Genomic DNA, 15,034 nt, shown 5'->3' with positions numbered 1-15,034 from the left:
AGTGACTCTGTTGTTGGGTGCATAGAGGCTTATTAGTTACGTCTTCCTGATGAACTGACCTTTTATTCATTATAAAATGTCCTCTTTGTCTCTAGCAACATTTTTTTGTCTTAAAGTCTATTCATCGCATATTGGCCAAGCTACACCAGCTCTTTGGTTACAATTTGCATAGTATATCTTCTTCCATCCTTCTACTTTTAAACTATTTGTCTTTTAATCTAATGTGAGTCCCTTAGAGACAGAACACAATTGTATCATATTTTTAATTCATCCTACCGATCTTTACCTTTTAATTGGACAATATAATCGATTTATATTTACTTTCATTACTAATAAGGTAGGATTTACATCTGCCACTTTGCCATTTATTTTCTACACATCTAGTTATCTGGTTTGGGGGGGGTTTTGTATTAAATAGATATTTTCTAATGTTCCATTTTAATTCCCTCATCAATTCTTTGATTATATACTTTTGAGTTATTTTCTTACTGGTTGCCCTAGTGATTACAATTAACATCTCAATTTATAAAAGTCTGGTTCTGATTAATATTTAACTTAATTTCAATAGTACACTACAAAAACTGCTCTAGACAGCTCCATTACCCACCACTCCTCTATGCTGCTATTATCATAAATTAGATCTGTATACATTGTGTACTGATCAGCATATTTTATAGTTACTCTTTATGTCGTTGTCTTAAATCAGATATGGGAGAAATAAGTAACAAACCAAAGATAAATTTATATTATTTTTCACATTTACCAGTGTTCTTTATGTCTTCATGTGGATTAAATTACTGTGTAGTGTCCTAACTGTTTAGTTTTCACATAGAGTTGATCTGCTGGTAATGAACTCTCTCAGTTTCTATTTATCTGGCAATGTCTCAATTTCTCCTTCTCAGATATAGAATTCTTGGTTGACAGGTGTTTGTTTTTGGTTTGTTTTTTTGTTTTTTTTAGCACTTTAAATATGTCATCTGTCTTCTGGCTCCCACGGCTTTTGATGAGAAATCAGCTGCTAATGTTATTGAGGTTCCCATATATGTGATGAGTCCCTTCTCTCTTGCTATTTTCAAGATTCTCCCTTTGCCTTTGGCTTTCAACAGTTTGATTATGATGTGTATAGGTGTGGATATCTATTAGTTTACCCTATGTGGAGCTTTTGAACAACTTGGATGTACAGATGAATGTTTTCCACTAAATTTGTGAAATTTTCAGCCATTATTACTTTAGGTGATTTTCCTGCCCATTTCCGACTCTTCTTTCCTCTAGAACTTCCGTTGTGGTTATGTTGGTACAACTGTTCGTGTCCCATTAGTTTGTGAAAATTTGTTCATTTTTTTTTTCTTTCTTTTTTTTTTCCCTGTTCCCCATACGGGATAATATCAAATATCCATCTTCAAGTTCCCTGATTCTTTCTTCTACCTGTTCACATCTGCTGTTGGGTTCCACCAGTGACTTTTTTTTTTTTTTAAAAGAATTTACTGTACAGATTGTATTTTATTTATTTATTTATTTATTTTGTCTTTTTGCCATTTCTTGGGCCGCTCCCATGGCATATGGATGTTCCCAGGCTAGGGGTCTAATCGTAGCTATAGCTGCCAGCCTACGCCAGAGCCACAGCAACGCGGGATCCGAGCCATGTCTGCGACCTACACCACAGCTCATGGCAATGCCAGATCCTTAACCCATTGAGCAAGGGCAGCAATTGAACCCGCAACCTCATGGTTCCTAGTCAGGTTCATTAACCACTACGCCACGACAGGAACTCCCCACTACTAGGGCTGCTTCCCATGGCATTTGTTTTTTGTACTTTTAAGCTCCAGAGTTTCCATTTATTTTCTTTTCATAATTTCTATTTCTTTATTGATAGTCTTTATCTGGTGAGATGTTTTTGTACTTTCATTTGTTTTTGTACTTTTAAGCTCCAGAGTTTCCATTTATTTTCTTTTCATAATTTCTATTTCTTTATTGATAGTCTTTATCTGGTGAGATGTTGCTACCACATCTCATTTGTTTTTGTACTTTTAAGCTCCAGAGTTTCCATTTATTTTCTTTTCATAATTTCTATTTCTTTATTGATAGTCTTTATCTGGTGAGATGTTGCTACCACACATTAATTCTTTTTTTTTTTTGTATTTTAATCATTAATTCTTTAGATCTGGTTTGCTTTAGTTCTTTGGAACATTTAAAATAATTGATCAAAAGTCTCTGTCTTAGGGATTAATCTCCAAAATTTATAAACACCTCCTACCACTCAATACCAAAAAAACAAACAACCCCATCAAAAAATGGGCAGAAGATCTAAACAGACAATTCTCCAAAGAAGACGTATATACAGCCCAAAAAAACACATGAAAAGATGTTCAACATCATTCATCACTCAAAACCACTATGAGGTACCACCTTACAACAGCCAGAATAGCCATCATCAAAAAGTCTACAAACAATAAGTGCTGGAGAGGGTGTGGAGAAAAGGGAACCCTCTTATGCTGTTGGTGGGATTGTAAATGGGTGCAACCACTGTGGAAAACAGTATGGAGATTCCTCAGAAACATAAAAACAGAATTACCATTTGATCCAGCAATCCCACTCCTAGGCATCTACCCAGAGAAAACCATGACTCAACTCATGTACTCCAATGTTCATTGCAGCATTCTATGCAATAGCCAAGACATGGAAACAACCTAAATGTCCATAAACAAAGGAGTGGATAAAGAAGATGTGGCATATATACACAATGGAATATTACTCAACCATTACAAGGAAAGAAATAACAGCATTTGCAGCAACATGGATGGACCTAGAAATTATCATGCTAAGTGAAGTTAGCCAGACAGTGAGACACCAACATCAAACGCTTTCACTGACATGTGGAATCTAAAAAAGGACACAATGAACTTTGCAGAACAGATACTGACTCATAGACTTTGAAAAACTTATGGTTTCCAAATGAGACGGGTTGGGAGTGGGGGGATGTGCTGGGGGGTTGGGATGGAAATGCTATAAAATTGGGTTGTGATGATCGTTGTACAACCATAAATGCAATGAAATTCATTGAGTAATTTTTAAAAAGTTAAAAAAAAAACTTATCAAATTTTAAAAAAAAAGAAAAAATGCCACAGAGCTCAATATTGCTAATTATTAGGGACTGCAAATCAAAACTACAATGAGGTACACCACCTCACACCGGTCAGAATGGCATCATTAATAAGCCTACAAATAACAAGTGCTGGAGAGGGTGTGCAGAAAAGAAAATCCTCTTACACTGTTGGTGGGAATAAATTGGTAGAACCACTATGGAGAACAGTATGGGGGTTCCCTAAAAAACTAAAAATAGGAGTTCCTATCATGGTGCAGCAGAAATGAATCTGACTAGGTCGAGTGTTTGATCCCTGGCCTCGCTCAGTGGATTAAGGATCTGGCGTTTATTAAAAGTAATGAAATACCGGCATTTTTAGCAACATGGATGGACCTAGAAATTATCATGCTAAGTGAAGTCAGTCAGATAATGAGACACCAACATCAAATGCTTTCACTGACATGTGGAATCTGAAAAAAGAACAGAATGAACTTCTTTGCAGAGCAGATACTAACTCACAGACTTTGAAAAACTTATGGTTTCCAAAAGAGACAGTTTGGGAGCTGGGGGGATGCAGTGGGGTTGTGGGATGGAAATCCTGTGAAACTGGATTGTGATGATCATTATACAACTACAAATTTAACAAATTCATTGAGTAATAAAAAAAAAAAAAAAAGGATCTGGCATTGCCATGAGCTGTGGTGTAGGTCACAGACACGGCTCACATCTGACGTTGCTGTGGCTGTGGCACAAGCCAGCAGCTGTAGCTCTGATTAGACCCCATAGCCTGGAAACATCCATATGCCCCAAGTGTGGCCCTAAAAAGCAAAAAAAAAAAAAAAAAGAAAAGAAAAAGAAAAGAAAACTAAAAATAGAATTACCATATGATCCAGCAATCCTACTCCTGGGCATGTATCTGGACAAAACTATAATTTACAAAGATACATGCGCCCCTATGTTCACAGCAGCACTATTCACAATAGCCAAGGCATGGAAATAATCTAAATGTCCACTGACAGAGGAATGGATTAAGAAGATGCGGTATGGAGTTCCCGTCATGGCCCAGTGGTTAACGAATCCAGCTGGGAACCATGAGGTTGTGGGTTCGATCCCTGGCCTTGCTCAGTGGGTTAAGGATCCAGCATTGCTGTGAGTTGTGGTGTAGGTCGCAGACACAGCTCGGATCCTGAGTTGCTGTGGCTCTGGTGTAGGCCAGCGGCTACAGCTCCGATTGGACCCCTAGCCTGGGAACCTCCATATGCCATGGGAAGCAGCCCTAGAAAAGACAAAAAGACAAAAAAAAAAAAAAAAAGAAGAAGATGTGGTATGTATGTGTGTGTGTATATGTATGCATATACATATATAAATATATATATACACACACACATATGTATATATACACACATGCACTACTCAGCCATAAAAAAGAATCACTTGTGACAGAACATGATGGAAGACAGTATGAGAAAAGGAAGATATAGATGTGACTGGGTCACTTTACTGCACAGCAGAAACTGACACAACATTGTAAATCAACCATAATTTAACAAAAATTTTAAAGATGTGGTACATATATATTATAGACTACTTAGCCATGAAAAAGAACAAAATGATGCCATTTACAGCAACGTGGATGCAACTAGAGGTTCTCATACTAAGTGAAGTAAGAACGAGAAAGACAAATATCATATGATATCACTTATATGTAGAATCTAAATTATGGCACAAATGAACCTATCTAAAAAACAGAAATAGGAGTTTCGGTCATGGCGCAGTGGTTAAAGAATCCGACTGGGAACCATGAGGTTGCGGGTTCGATCCCTGCCCTTGCTCAGTGAATTAAGGATCCAGCGTTGCCCTGAGCTGTGGTGTAGGTTGCAGACGCGGCTCGGATCCTGCATTGCTGTGGCTCTGGTGTAGGCCAGCAGCTATGGCTCCGATTTGACCCCTAGCCTGGGAACCTCCATATGCCACGGAAGCGGCCCAAGAAATGGCAAAAAGACAAAAAAAATAAAATAAACAGAAATAATGGAAACAACCTAAATGTCCATCAACAGACAAATGGATTAAGCAGATGTTGTATATATACACACAATGGACTACTACTCAGACATAAAAAAGAACAAAATAATGCCACTTGCAGCAACATGGATGGAACTAGAGACTCTCATACTAAGTGAAGTAAGTCACAAAGAGAAAGACAAATACCATATGATATCACTTATATCTGGAATTTAATATATGGCACAAACGAACCTTTCCACAGAAAAGAAACTGAAGGACTTGGAGAACAGAGTTGTGGTTGCCAGGAGAGGGAGAGAGGGGTGGACTGGGAGTCTGGAGTTAATAGATGCAAACTACTGCATTTGGAGTGGATAAGCAATGAGATCCTGCTGTACAGCACAGGGAACTCTATCCAGTCACTTGTGATGGAACATGATGGAGGATAATGCGAGAAAAAGAATGTACATGTGTACACACACACACACACACACACACACACACACACACTGTAAATCAACTATAATGGAAAAGATAAAAATCATTAAAAAAAATTAGTGATAGACTCAAAGACATAGAGAACAGACTTGTGGTTGCCAATGGGGAGGGGAGAGTGATGGACTGGGAGTTTGAGAATAGGAGATGCAAACTATTACATTTAGAATGAATAAACAAGAAGGTCCTACTGTATAGCACAAGGAACTGTATCTAATCTCCTTAACGCACTAAGCGAAGCCAGGGATTGAACCCGCAACCTCATGGTTCCTAGTCGGATTCGTTTCTGCTGTGCCACAACAGGAACTCCTATAAAGACCATGATGGAAAACAATATTTTTAAAAAGAATATACATATATATATATATAACTGTACAGTAGTTAGTCAACTCTAATAAAAACATTGTTAATCAACTCTAATAAAAAAAATTTTAATGCCACAGAGTTCACTGTTCATACTAAGATTTCAGCCATTTTTCTTGAATAAACAACTCTTGGTTTACTTCAAGCCTTTGGTTAATTTTCAAAGTTCTAAAAAAGTGGATTCTGAAAATTTTAGCACGTTTTTTCATTGCTCTATTTTTTTGCCTTTTTTTGCCTTTGGGGGGGGGGACTTTTTAGGACCGCCCCTGTAGCATATGGAAGTTCCCAGGCTAGAGGAGGAATCAGAGCTGTAGCTGCTGGCACGCAGCACAGCCACAGCAATGTGGGATCCAAGGCACATCTGCAACTACACCACAGTAACACCAGATTCCCAACCCACTGAGCAAGCCCAGGGATCGGATCTGCATCCTCATGGGTACTCGTCAGGTTGATAACCCGCTGAGCCACAGTGGGAACTCCCTTCATTGCTCTTAAGGAAGTGAAAATCTTTAGAGGTCTTTTTTCCTGCCACTTTTGCTGATAGCCTTCCATAAACTTTTCTAAGCCAAAAATAATTCAAACCATGACTAAATAGAAAAGCACTAGTAGCCAGTCACCAGCATCATGGGAATGAAGAGTTAGAAGTTGTGAAGTAATAAAGACATAACAAAGAGTCTATGGCTTCTGTGAAATTGTCCCATAAGGCCAGAATATCCATTAGTTTCCAACACCTCTTCATCCTCCTTTAATTAAAACTGCTCTCCCTTAAACACCAGCATCAAGATAAATGAGAGTAAGCTAATTCAATCTTATTGATTCCCCATTTTTGGTTAATCACTAGAATCACTGTTTTGTTTAACTACTAGAAATTGTTTTCTACTATTTCTAGGTCAAATTTACCTTGACTCGGTTACAATATTTCTGCAGAGAAATGTGCTCTACATTCCAAACCATCATTTTATAAACATTTAAAATCCAAAAGATTTGCTAACAAAAAATTAGCTGTCTGCTATTAAGGCTGAAGTCAAGACTGTAAAAATTAAGTGGGGTAGGCTAGTGGATGACTGGAGACCTCTGAAGTAAGTAACACTTAAGCTGGATTTTGAAGGATGGAGGAGGAATTAGGAGAATGTGGGGACAGATTAAATGTCCAAAAGCTGCCAGCTCAGAATCCACATACTATGACCTCGGATCAGTGAGCAGACTCTTTGGCCATAGTGGGAAATAATGTGGGAAGGAGATGGAGATTAAATTGAGGGAGATTTGGGGGCTTAAGAAAACAATAGAAACCCTTAAACCACAGGCAAAGAATTTGGACTCCACTTGTAGGACAATGGTTCACAACCATTCTCTGGCTTCCAATCCGCTTGAGAGATGCAATCACGCCCGTATCAGCTAAGGCACACAATTCAAGAGATCCTGAAAGAGGGGAAGAGTCAGTGGCGATGACGTCAGAGGGAGCTCCCGCTGTGGCACAGCAGAAATGAGTCTGACTCGTATCTATGAGGTTGCGGGTTTAATCCCTGGCCTCGCTCAGTGGGTTAAGGATCCAGCATTGCCGTGAGCTGTGCTGTAGGTCGCAGACACGGCTCAGATCCCACGTTGCTGTGGCTGTGACGTCGGCCGGCAGCTGCAGCTCTGAACTCCATATGCCGCAGGTGTGGCCCTAAACAGCAAACAAACAAACAAAATGAATGATATCAGAGGAACGGGTAGTGAGCGACGTGAGGTATTTCAAAAAGCCCACTGGAAGTTCTGACCTTCCTTCCCCGCTCCACTCCGCCCTCTCCCCCCGCACCCATGGGAACGGGAAGCCACAGGAGACTTTTAAAGAAAACACTGACTTTTTAAAAGTGTTCATGGCTGCTTTTTAAAGTATTTCATGGAGTAACTGCCTAATTGCCTAAACGCTAGACCAGTCTATTTCCGCCCTCTCTAAAAGTAGTTAATTCACAGAACACCCAGCCCATGGATGCCATCTGTCAAAAACGTTCAGCCCATGTAAGTCTGGGCAATCTCTCATCACATCCCTTTCTGTCAGAGATGCACAAACCACATTAATTAGCCTACTAAAGGATCTAAGACCTCCCACAGTAGAGAAACCTGTCCAGTTTTTTTTAACCCAGAGTTCCCCCATACTTATTTGATCACGGATCTTTTTTTTTTTTTTGCTTTCTAGGGCCGCACTAGTGGCACGTGGAGGTTCCCAGGCTAAGGGGTCTAATCGGAGCGACAGCTGCCGGCCTCCACCACAGCCACAGCAAGGCCAGATCCGGGCCACGTCTGCGACCACAGCTCAGGGCAACGCCGGATGCTTAGCCCACTGAGCGAACCCACAAGCTCACGGTTCCTAGCTGGGTTCGTTTCCGCCGCACCACCACGGACCTCCTGATCACAGGTCTTATACCTACAGACAGCCTAGCGTCCCGCAGGAAAGGTTCGGCAACGCTGGCCGAGGAGGTTCTGTGCGGTTGGGGCAAGTGGCATGTGGCTCAGTACCCCGGGTTGGGGCAAGTGGCATGTGGCTCCGTACCCCGCGGTTGGGGCAAGTGGCATGTGGCTCCGAACCCCCGCGGTTGGGGCAAGTGGCATGTGGCTCCGAACCCCCGCGGTTGGGGCAAGTGGCATGTGGCTCCGAACCCCCGCGGTTGGGGCAAGTGGCATGTGGCTCCGTACCCCCGCGGTTGGGGCAAGTGGCATGTGGCTCCGTACCCCCGCGGTTGGGGCAAGTGGCATGTGGCTCAGTACCCCGCGGTTGGGGCAAGTGGCATGTGGCTCCGTACCCCGCGGACCTGCTCGTGCAAGACCATCGGGCCGGAAGGGGCATCTCCTCTGCTCGCTGGAAACCCCGCTGCCGCTGCACCGCCTGGCGCTTCAGTGGCCTCTCCAGCTCCTCACGCAGAGAAGAACCCAGGCCCAGCCCTCACCCTCCCCGGCGAGTCCGCCCGCGGCTTCCTTCAGTCGGGCCGGGGCTGCTTCGGGACCCTCCCCAACGCCCACCGCCCAGCGAGGAACCAGCGCGGACAACGTGACTTCCTGCGTAACTGAGCACAGAACCGGGAAGGGCTGTGAAGAGCTGCTGAGCGAGGGGCAAAAGAGAAAAGGGGACCAGGCCCGTCTGGGCCTGAGTGAGTTACACAGGCAGCCGAGAAGGAAGTCGGAAGAGGGGCCGAGGCCTTCCTCCTCGCCCGCCTCTGCTTCCTCTGCAAACGCCCCGAGCGGGCCTTTTCGCAGCTTCCCCAGCCCCGCTGTAGGCGGCCTTCTCCTTCAAAGCTGTGCTCTGGGCGCCCCCTGCTGGTCCCAATGCAGATTGCACTTGTGCTTCGTTTTGCTTTTTAGGGCTGCACCTGCGGCACTTGGAGGTTCCCAGGCTAGGGGCTGAACCGGAGCTACAGCTGCGCCTACACCACAGGCGCAGCAACGCCAGATACGAACCACATCTGTGACCTACACCACAGCTCACAGCAGTGCCGGATCCTTAACCCGCTGAGCAAGCAAGCCAGGCCAGGGATCGAACCCGCAACCTCATGAATCCTAGTCAGGTTCGTTAACCGCGGAGCCACGAAGGGAACTCCTCAAGGCAGATTCGATTTCAAACCAACTACAGCCTAATGGTTGAAGTCGGGGTGGCCTGCAGAGATGTCTACCATCCACTCACCCTTTCTTAAACTTGGCTACGCTTCCTAGCAAAAACAAGGGTTAACCTTCTTTGGTACCAGCAACCACCAAAGGGGGGCTGGTAAAAAAGGAAATGGTAAAAAAAATTGCTGTACCCCAAACTGTGAAATCCAGCCCCCCTAAACTGCTTCCACCACTGTGTGAGGTGCTGAAGATTTAAAAATCAGTCCTACTTGGCCTCTACTCTCTGGACACTTCCAGGTTAGAGAGGAGAGATCCAACACACTTCTCAAAAGGAAGAATTTTAGAAAATTTCTGTAACATGTGCCTTGAATGATGATTCCAATATGTTCACTGAAACTATAAAGAAGCAAACTCAGGGGGAGTTCCCATCATGGCTCAGTGGTTAACGAATCCAACTAGGAACCACGAGCTTGCGGGTTCAATCCCTGGCCTTGCTCAGTGGGTTAAGGATCCAGTGTGGCCGTGAGCTGTGGTGTAGGCCGGTGGCTACAGCTCTGATTCAACCCCTAGCCTGGGAACCTCCATATGCCTCGGGTGCAACCCTAGAAAATCCAAAAAAAAAAAAAAAAAAGCAGCAGCAGCAGCAGCAAACTCAAACAGCCACATTACGCCTTCTTAAATATGCATCTTATTGGATAGGTTTGGTTACATGACATTACGGACTCATACTGATCACAACAGTCATTCATTGCAGAACACCTGCTGCAGGCCAGACAAAAACACTCGATGTATGTTCGTTCACATTATGAATTAGGTTCAGAGATGAGCCTGAGGAAGAAACTGAGGCTCGGAGACGCCAAGATTATACAACCAGCAAGTGGCAAAGTCAGCATTCAGATCCAGATCTGTTCAACTCCAAAGCCCCTTCAACCTCGCTCCGTCTGTCCAGTTACCACAAACACCACTGCTACCTGAGGTCTTCCTCCACCTGCTCGACGACCATACCGGAAAAGCCTAATGGGGCAAATTCCAGGCGGATTAAAGGTTTAAACACTAAAACAAACAAAAGGAACAGAAGGAAAATTAGGCAATATTTTTATATGGAGACAGAAAAGGAAGCCCTGACATCCCAGTCACGTCCACAGTGAGCAAAGCCCCACGTGAGGGCGCGAGCCTTAGGGAGCTCACAATACAATGCAGTAGAGGCTGTAGGCAAAATAAATTAAATACAGCCAACAGACTTTCCCCATGCCAGAAACAGCCGGTTGGAACACATAACGGAAAACAAGTTCCACTAACGAGAGCACCCCCAAGTAGCTCAGAATAAACATTTTAAAATTTGTCAATCCTGGGAGTTCCTGCCATGGCTCAGGGGTAAGGAACCTGACCAGTATCCATGAGGATACCAGTCAGTGGGTTAAGGATCCAGTCAGTGGGTTAAGGATCCAGCCTGTGGTGCAGGCTGGCAGCTAAAGCTCTGATTCGGCCCCTAGCCTGGGAACTTCCATGTGTCGTGGTGAGGCCCTACAAAGACAAAAAAGAAACTGTCAAGCCTTTATGAAGAAAGTTTCAAAGATTTTAGAGGAAGATATAATATAGAATAAATAGAAAGTCAACCTCCTGGTTTTTGAAATAAATATTCCTATAGGAAGAGTCAATACTGACAATCTATTAAATCTCTCCAATTTGCTAAATTTAAAAAATAAATTTGCTTTATTGAATCCGTTACTGAACCACTGTGATATCGGCTCAGAAAGAGGCCCATAAATCAACTTTCAAATCCAATTAACAGGCGTACCCGCCATGGCTCAGCGGAAATGAATATGACTAGCAGCCATGAAGACGAAGGTTCGATCCCTGGCCTCACTCAGTGGGTTAAGGACCCAGCGTTGCTGTGAGCTGTGGGGTAAGTCACAGATGCAGCTCACATCAGGTGTTGCAATGGCTGTGATATAGGCCAGCAGCTAGAGCTCCGATTTGACCCCTAGCCTGGGAACCTCTGTATGCCGTAGGTGTGGCCCTAAAAAGACAAAAAAATAAAAAATAAAATAAAATCCAATTAACAATGTATATGGGGGAATTTATTCTGTGGTAAAAGTGGCATTTCAAGCTACTGAGGAAAGTAGTCAATAGTCTATGAAACACCTGACTGCACATCCGAGGAAATGCAAATTCCTACCTCGTAAGAGAGGAGAACAAATTCCAGGCGGATTAAAGGTTTAAACATTAAAACAAACAAAAGGAACAGAAGGAAAATTAGGCAATATTTTTATATGGAGATAGAAAAGGAAGCCCTGGATTGTCCTGATGGCTCAGTGGGTAAAGCATCTGGCATTGTCACTGCTGTGGCTCAGGTTCGATCCCTGGGAACTTCCACATGCCACAGGAGGGAAAGGACAGAAAGACAGAGAAGGAGGGAGGGAGGGAGGGAGGGAGGAAGAGAGAAAGAAAGAAATGGGCCGTAGTGAAAAGTCTCATTTCTCCTTCCCGAGAGTCCAGCTTCTCACCCCTCTTTCTGCTCCACCCTCCAGATGCTGCCAAGTTACCAGGGAGAGAGGGAAATACCTGTGCTACCTTATATGACCTGCTGTGGTTTTTCTTCTCAGCTATTCCTTTTTTTTTTTTTTTTAATTGTCTTTTTGCCATTTCTTGGGCCGTTCTCGCGGCATATGGAGGTTCCCAGGCTAGGGGTCGAATCGGAGCTGTAGCCACCAGCCTACACCAGAGCCACAGCCATGAAGGATCAGAGCCTCGTCTGCAACCTACACCCCAGCTCACGGCAACGCCGGATCCTTAACCCACTGAGCAAGGCCAGGGATCGAACCTGCAACCTCATGGTTCCTAGTCAGATTCGTTAACCACTGAGCCACGACAGGGACTCCTCAGCTATTCCTTCTGCATAAAACCAGAAAACAAGGGAAATGGAAGAGGAGGAGGGACAGAGGAGGAAGCACTGGGAAAGAAGGAGAGGATTCCCAGCTCTAAATGTTTCCAAACAGGTTGTGGACACTCCCTGAAGAGAGCGTCTATGGTAAGAAAAGGCTGGGGACAGCCGAAGCCAACAGTAATGTCACAAATTGGGAAGAATGACTGCTGAGTGGGCAGCCCTCCACCTGGGCTTGCTGGAGTGGCCCCAGGCTGGGGGGAGGGCAGGGGGTCGCAGGAAGCCAGCCAGCCAGCCCCAGAGCCCCTGCCAGGAGCCGGGGGGTGATGCAGTGTGGTGGCGAGAAGACCCTCGGTCACTGGGGAACCGAGAGCTACTTTCCAGGGGAGGTGAGGTCCAAGAGCTGCTCCCGCGTGACAACAGAGTGACAGCATGACAGGCGAGGTGGCCGCATGCTTTGTTGGCCAGAGTCCCCAGACAGCCCCTGAGCCTCCCAAAGCCTCAGACTGGCCGGAGGGAGCAGCAGCAAGTCTCCCCTGCCCGCACGAAGGGCACAAAAGTGGCTGGCAGAGAACTAGAGTGGAGGCTCCTGGCAGACTATGCAAACTGACGGCCAGGGGCAGGCAGAAGACAAATATTAGCAGCAGATGCCACCTTCAAGAGACCAAGGTTGTGAATGTGGAGCTCTCCCCCTCCACCGAGGTCCTCGCGCACAGGTGGCACCCCGTGGAGAAAGGAGAGAACGGGCGAATCCTGAGTTCACCGAGGAAACCTCCCGTTGACTAGGCTAAGCTCAAAACAAATACCAGATAATATGAGGTTCACAAAAAAGATAGCTTTTTTTTTTTAATTTTTAAGGAGTTCCCTGGTGGCCTAACAGTTAAGGATCTGATGTTGTCACTGCTGTGGCTCAGGTGTGACCCCTCACCCAGGAACTTCGGCATGCTGAGGACATGGGCAAAAAAAAAAAAAAAAAAAAAAGATAAGAGTTGTGTTACAAATTACATTTTCTGTTGCCGTACGCCTGAATTTGTGGGCTGTGCAAGGCTAACCCACCACACTCGCTTGAGAGGACTGTCTCCACATGAGGAGGTGACACTGAGAGGGGGACGACCCCACATCCACTTCTCCAACTATCGGATGCTTGTTGTCGTTACTGCAGCTCATGATTTCACTGCCCAGTGGCTTTCAGCCCCACGATTTACGAAACAGAAGGAGCAACACAAGTGTGGCCAAGTTCATTAAGCTTAGTTTTACTGTAAGAAAGGCCATACCAACGCATGACCTCAGAATCCACGTATTTCATTTTCCCACATCTAAGTGATGTAACCAGTGCTCGTAATTCAGTCTTCCCACCTGTAATGCAAGATATTATCCCCAAGTTGATTCACGATTTCCTTTACATAAAAGGACAAACGATTCAACCAAGCATTTTTCCCAGGAGCTATATAGTCTAGACCAGTTTTGCTGCTTGCTTGTCAAATCCAATTTGCCTGCACTGAGTTAAAATAAACTCAATCGACTACCTGTCTTCACCTCGTGCCAGGCACCCCAGAAGGCCATCAATTATTTCTCCTTTAAATTTATACCATTAGGAACAAACCAGTAATTCCCATCACCATAAAAACCTTATCACCATAAAAACTGCAACCACACATCTACAGTATGCTGCGTAATTATTTAATTTAAACTGGACGACTATCCCCATTTTACAGATTGGCACATGGAGTCTAGAAAGGTTAAGTTACAGCAAAGGCACAGAGTAAACGGCCGTGCCTGTATCTTGGATCCAAGGGTCCGACTTCTTTCCACTCTGCCACAACCCCTTGCCAATGGAAACATCTAAGCCTATCTGAAACTTAGTCTTTAAAACATTCTTGTCCAGGAACTCAAGGTCTAGGACTCGCCCGCCTCTCAAACCTGCCCCCGCTGCCGCACACCCTGCCTCTGCGCCGCACCCTCAGCCAACCCGGAGCGCAGTGCCCACGTCCAAGCCGCCACAGCTGCTCCGTCTGCCTGCCCTGCGCCACCGTCCTCCACCCCGGCCCTGACTGCGGAAACCCCGCTTCTGCTCCCGGGAGAGCCAGCGGCCTCCGCGCCAGCTGCGGCGATGCCTTCACCTTGCATTTGGCCTCGCGGCGACCGCCGGGCACCCGAGGCTGGCACTTGTCTGCACGTGCCTCCGTGACCACCACCAGACCATGCCCTCCCCCGGTCAGGGTCTGCAGCCTCGGCCTCCGCACACGCGTCCGTCCAGGCGCCCGGCGAGCGCGTGGGGGCTTCAGCAAATGCCCGTTGAGCTAACGCACGGGTTTTACTTGAAGTCGAGGTCTCTCTTTTACGTGTCCTAGGCTGCGACTGAATCCCATGTAGGTCAACACGGTGAAGTAACGGGCTCCTACGTGATTTTAAGGACGACCGCGAAAAAGGCGTCACTCACCCGAAGCCACTTGTTCCAGAAACCTCGTCGGGGCCTCATCACAGGCTCAGCCCCGGCAACAGCCGGCCCCGCCTCCCTCCCTGCCAATCATCCCCCCCCCGCGCCGGCCCCGCCTCCCTACCTGCCAATCACTCGCCCCCCCCCGCGCCGGCCCCGCCTCCCTCCCTGCCAATCACTCGCCCCCCCC

At 45.5% G+C, this 15,034-nt stretch overlaps 1 protein-coding gene across 1 annotated transcript in view; it reads right to left on the bottom strand.

Moving 5' to 3' along the window:
* The window catches only part of RASGEF1B (RasGEF domain family member 1B), a 699,030-nt gene extending 684,124 nt beyond the window's left edge, over positions 1 to 14,906 (bottom strand). The window contains exon 1 of the mRNA XM_021100308.1: positions 14,848 to 14,906. The gene's annotated coding sequence lies outside the window, so the exon portion shown is untranslated. The remainder of the gene's footprint in view (positions 1 to 14,847) is intronic.

Source organism: Sus scrofa, chromosome 8 (assembly GCF_000003025.6).
Source record: "Sus scrofa isolate TJ Tabasco breed Duroc chromosome 8, Sscrofa11.1, whole genome shotgun sequence".
Taxonomy (NCBI): domain Eukaryota; kingdom Metazoa; phylum Chordata; class Mammalia; order Artiodactyla; family Suidae; genus Sus; species Sus scrofa.
The sequence above is the reverse complement of the archived record's forward strand: the minus strand, read 5'-3'. Positions and strand labels throughout refer to the sequence as shown.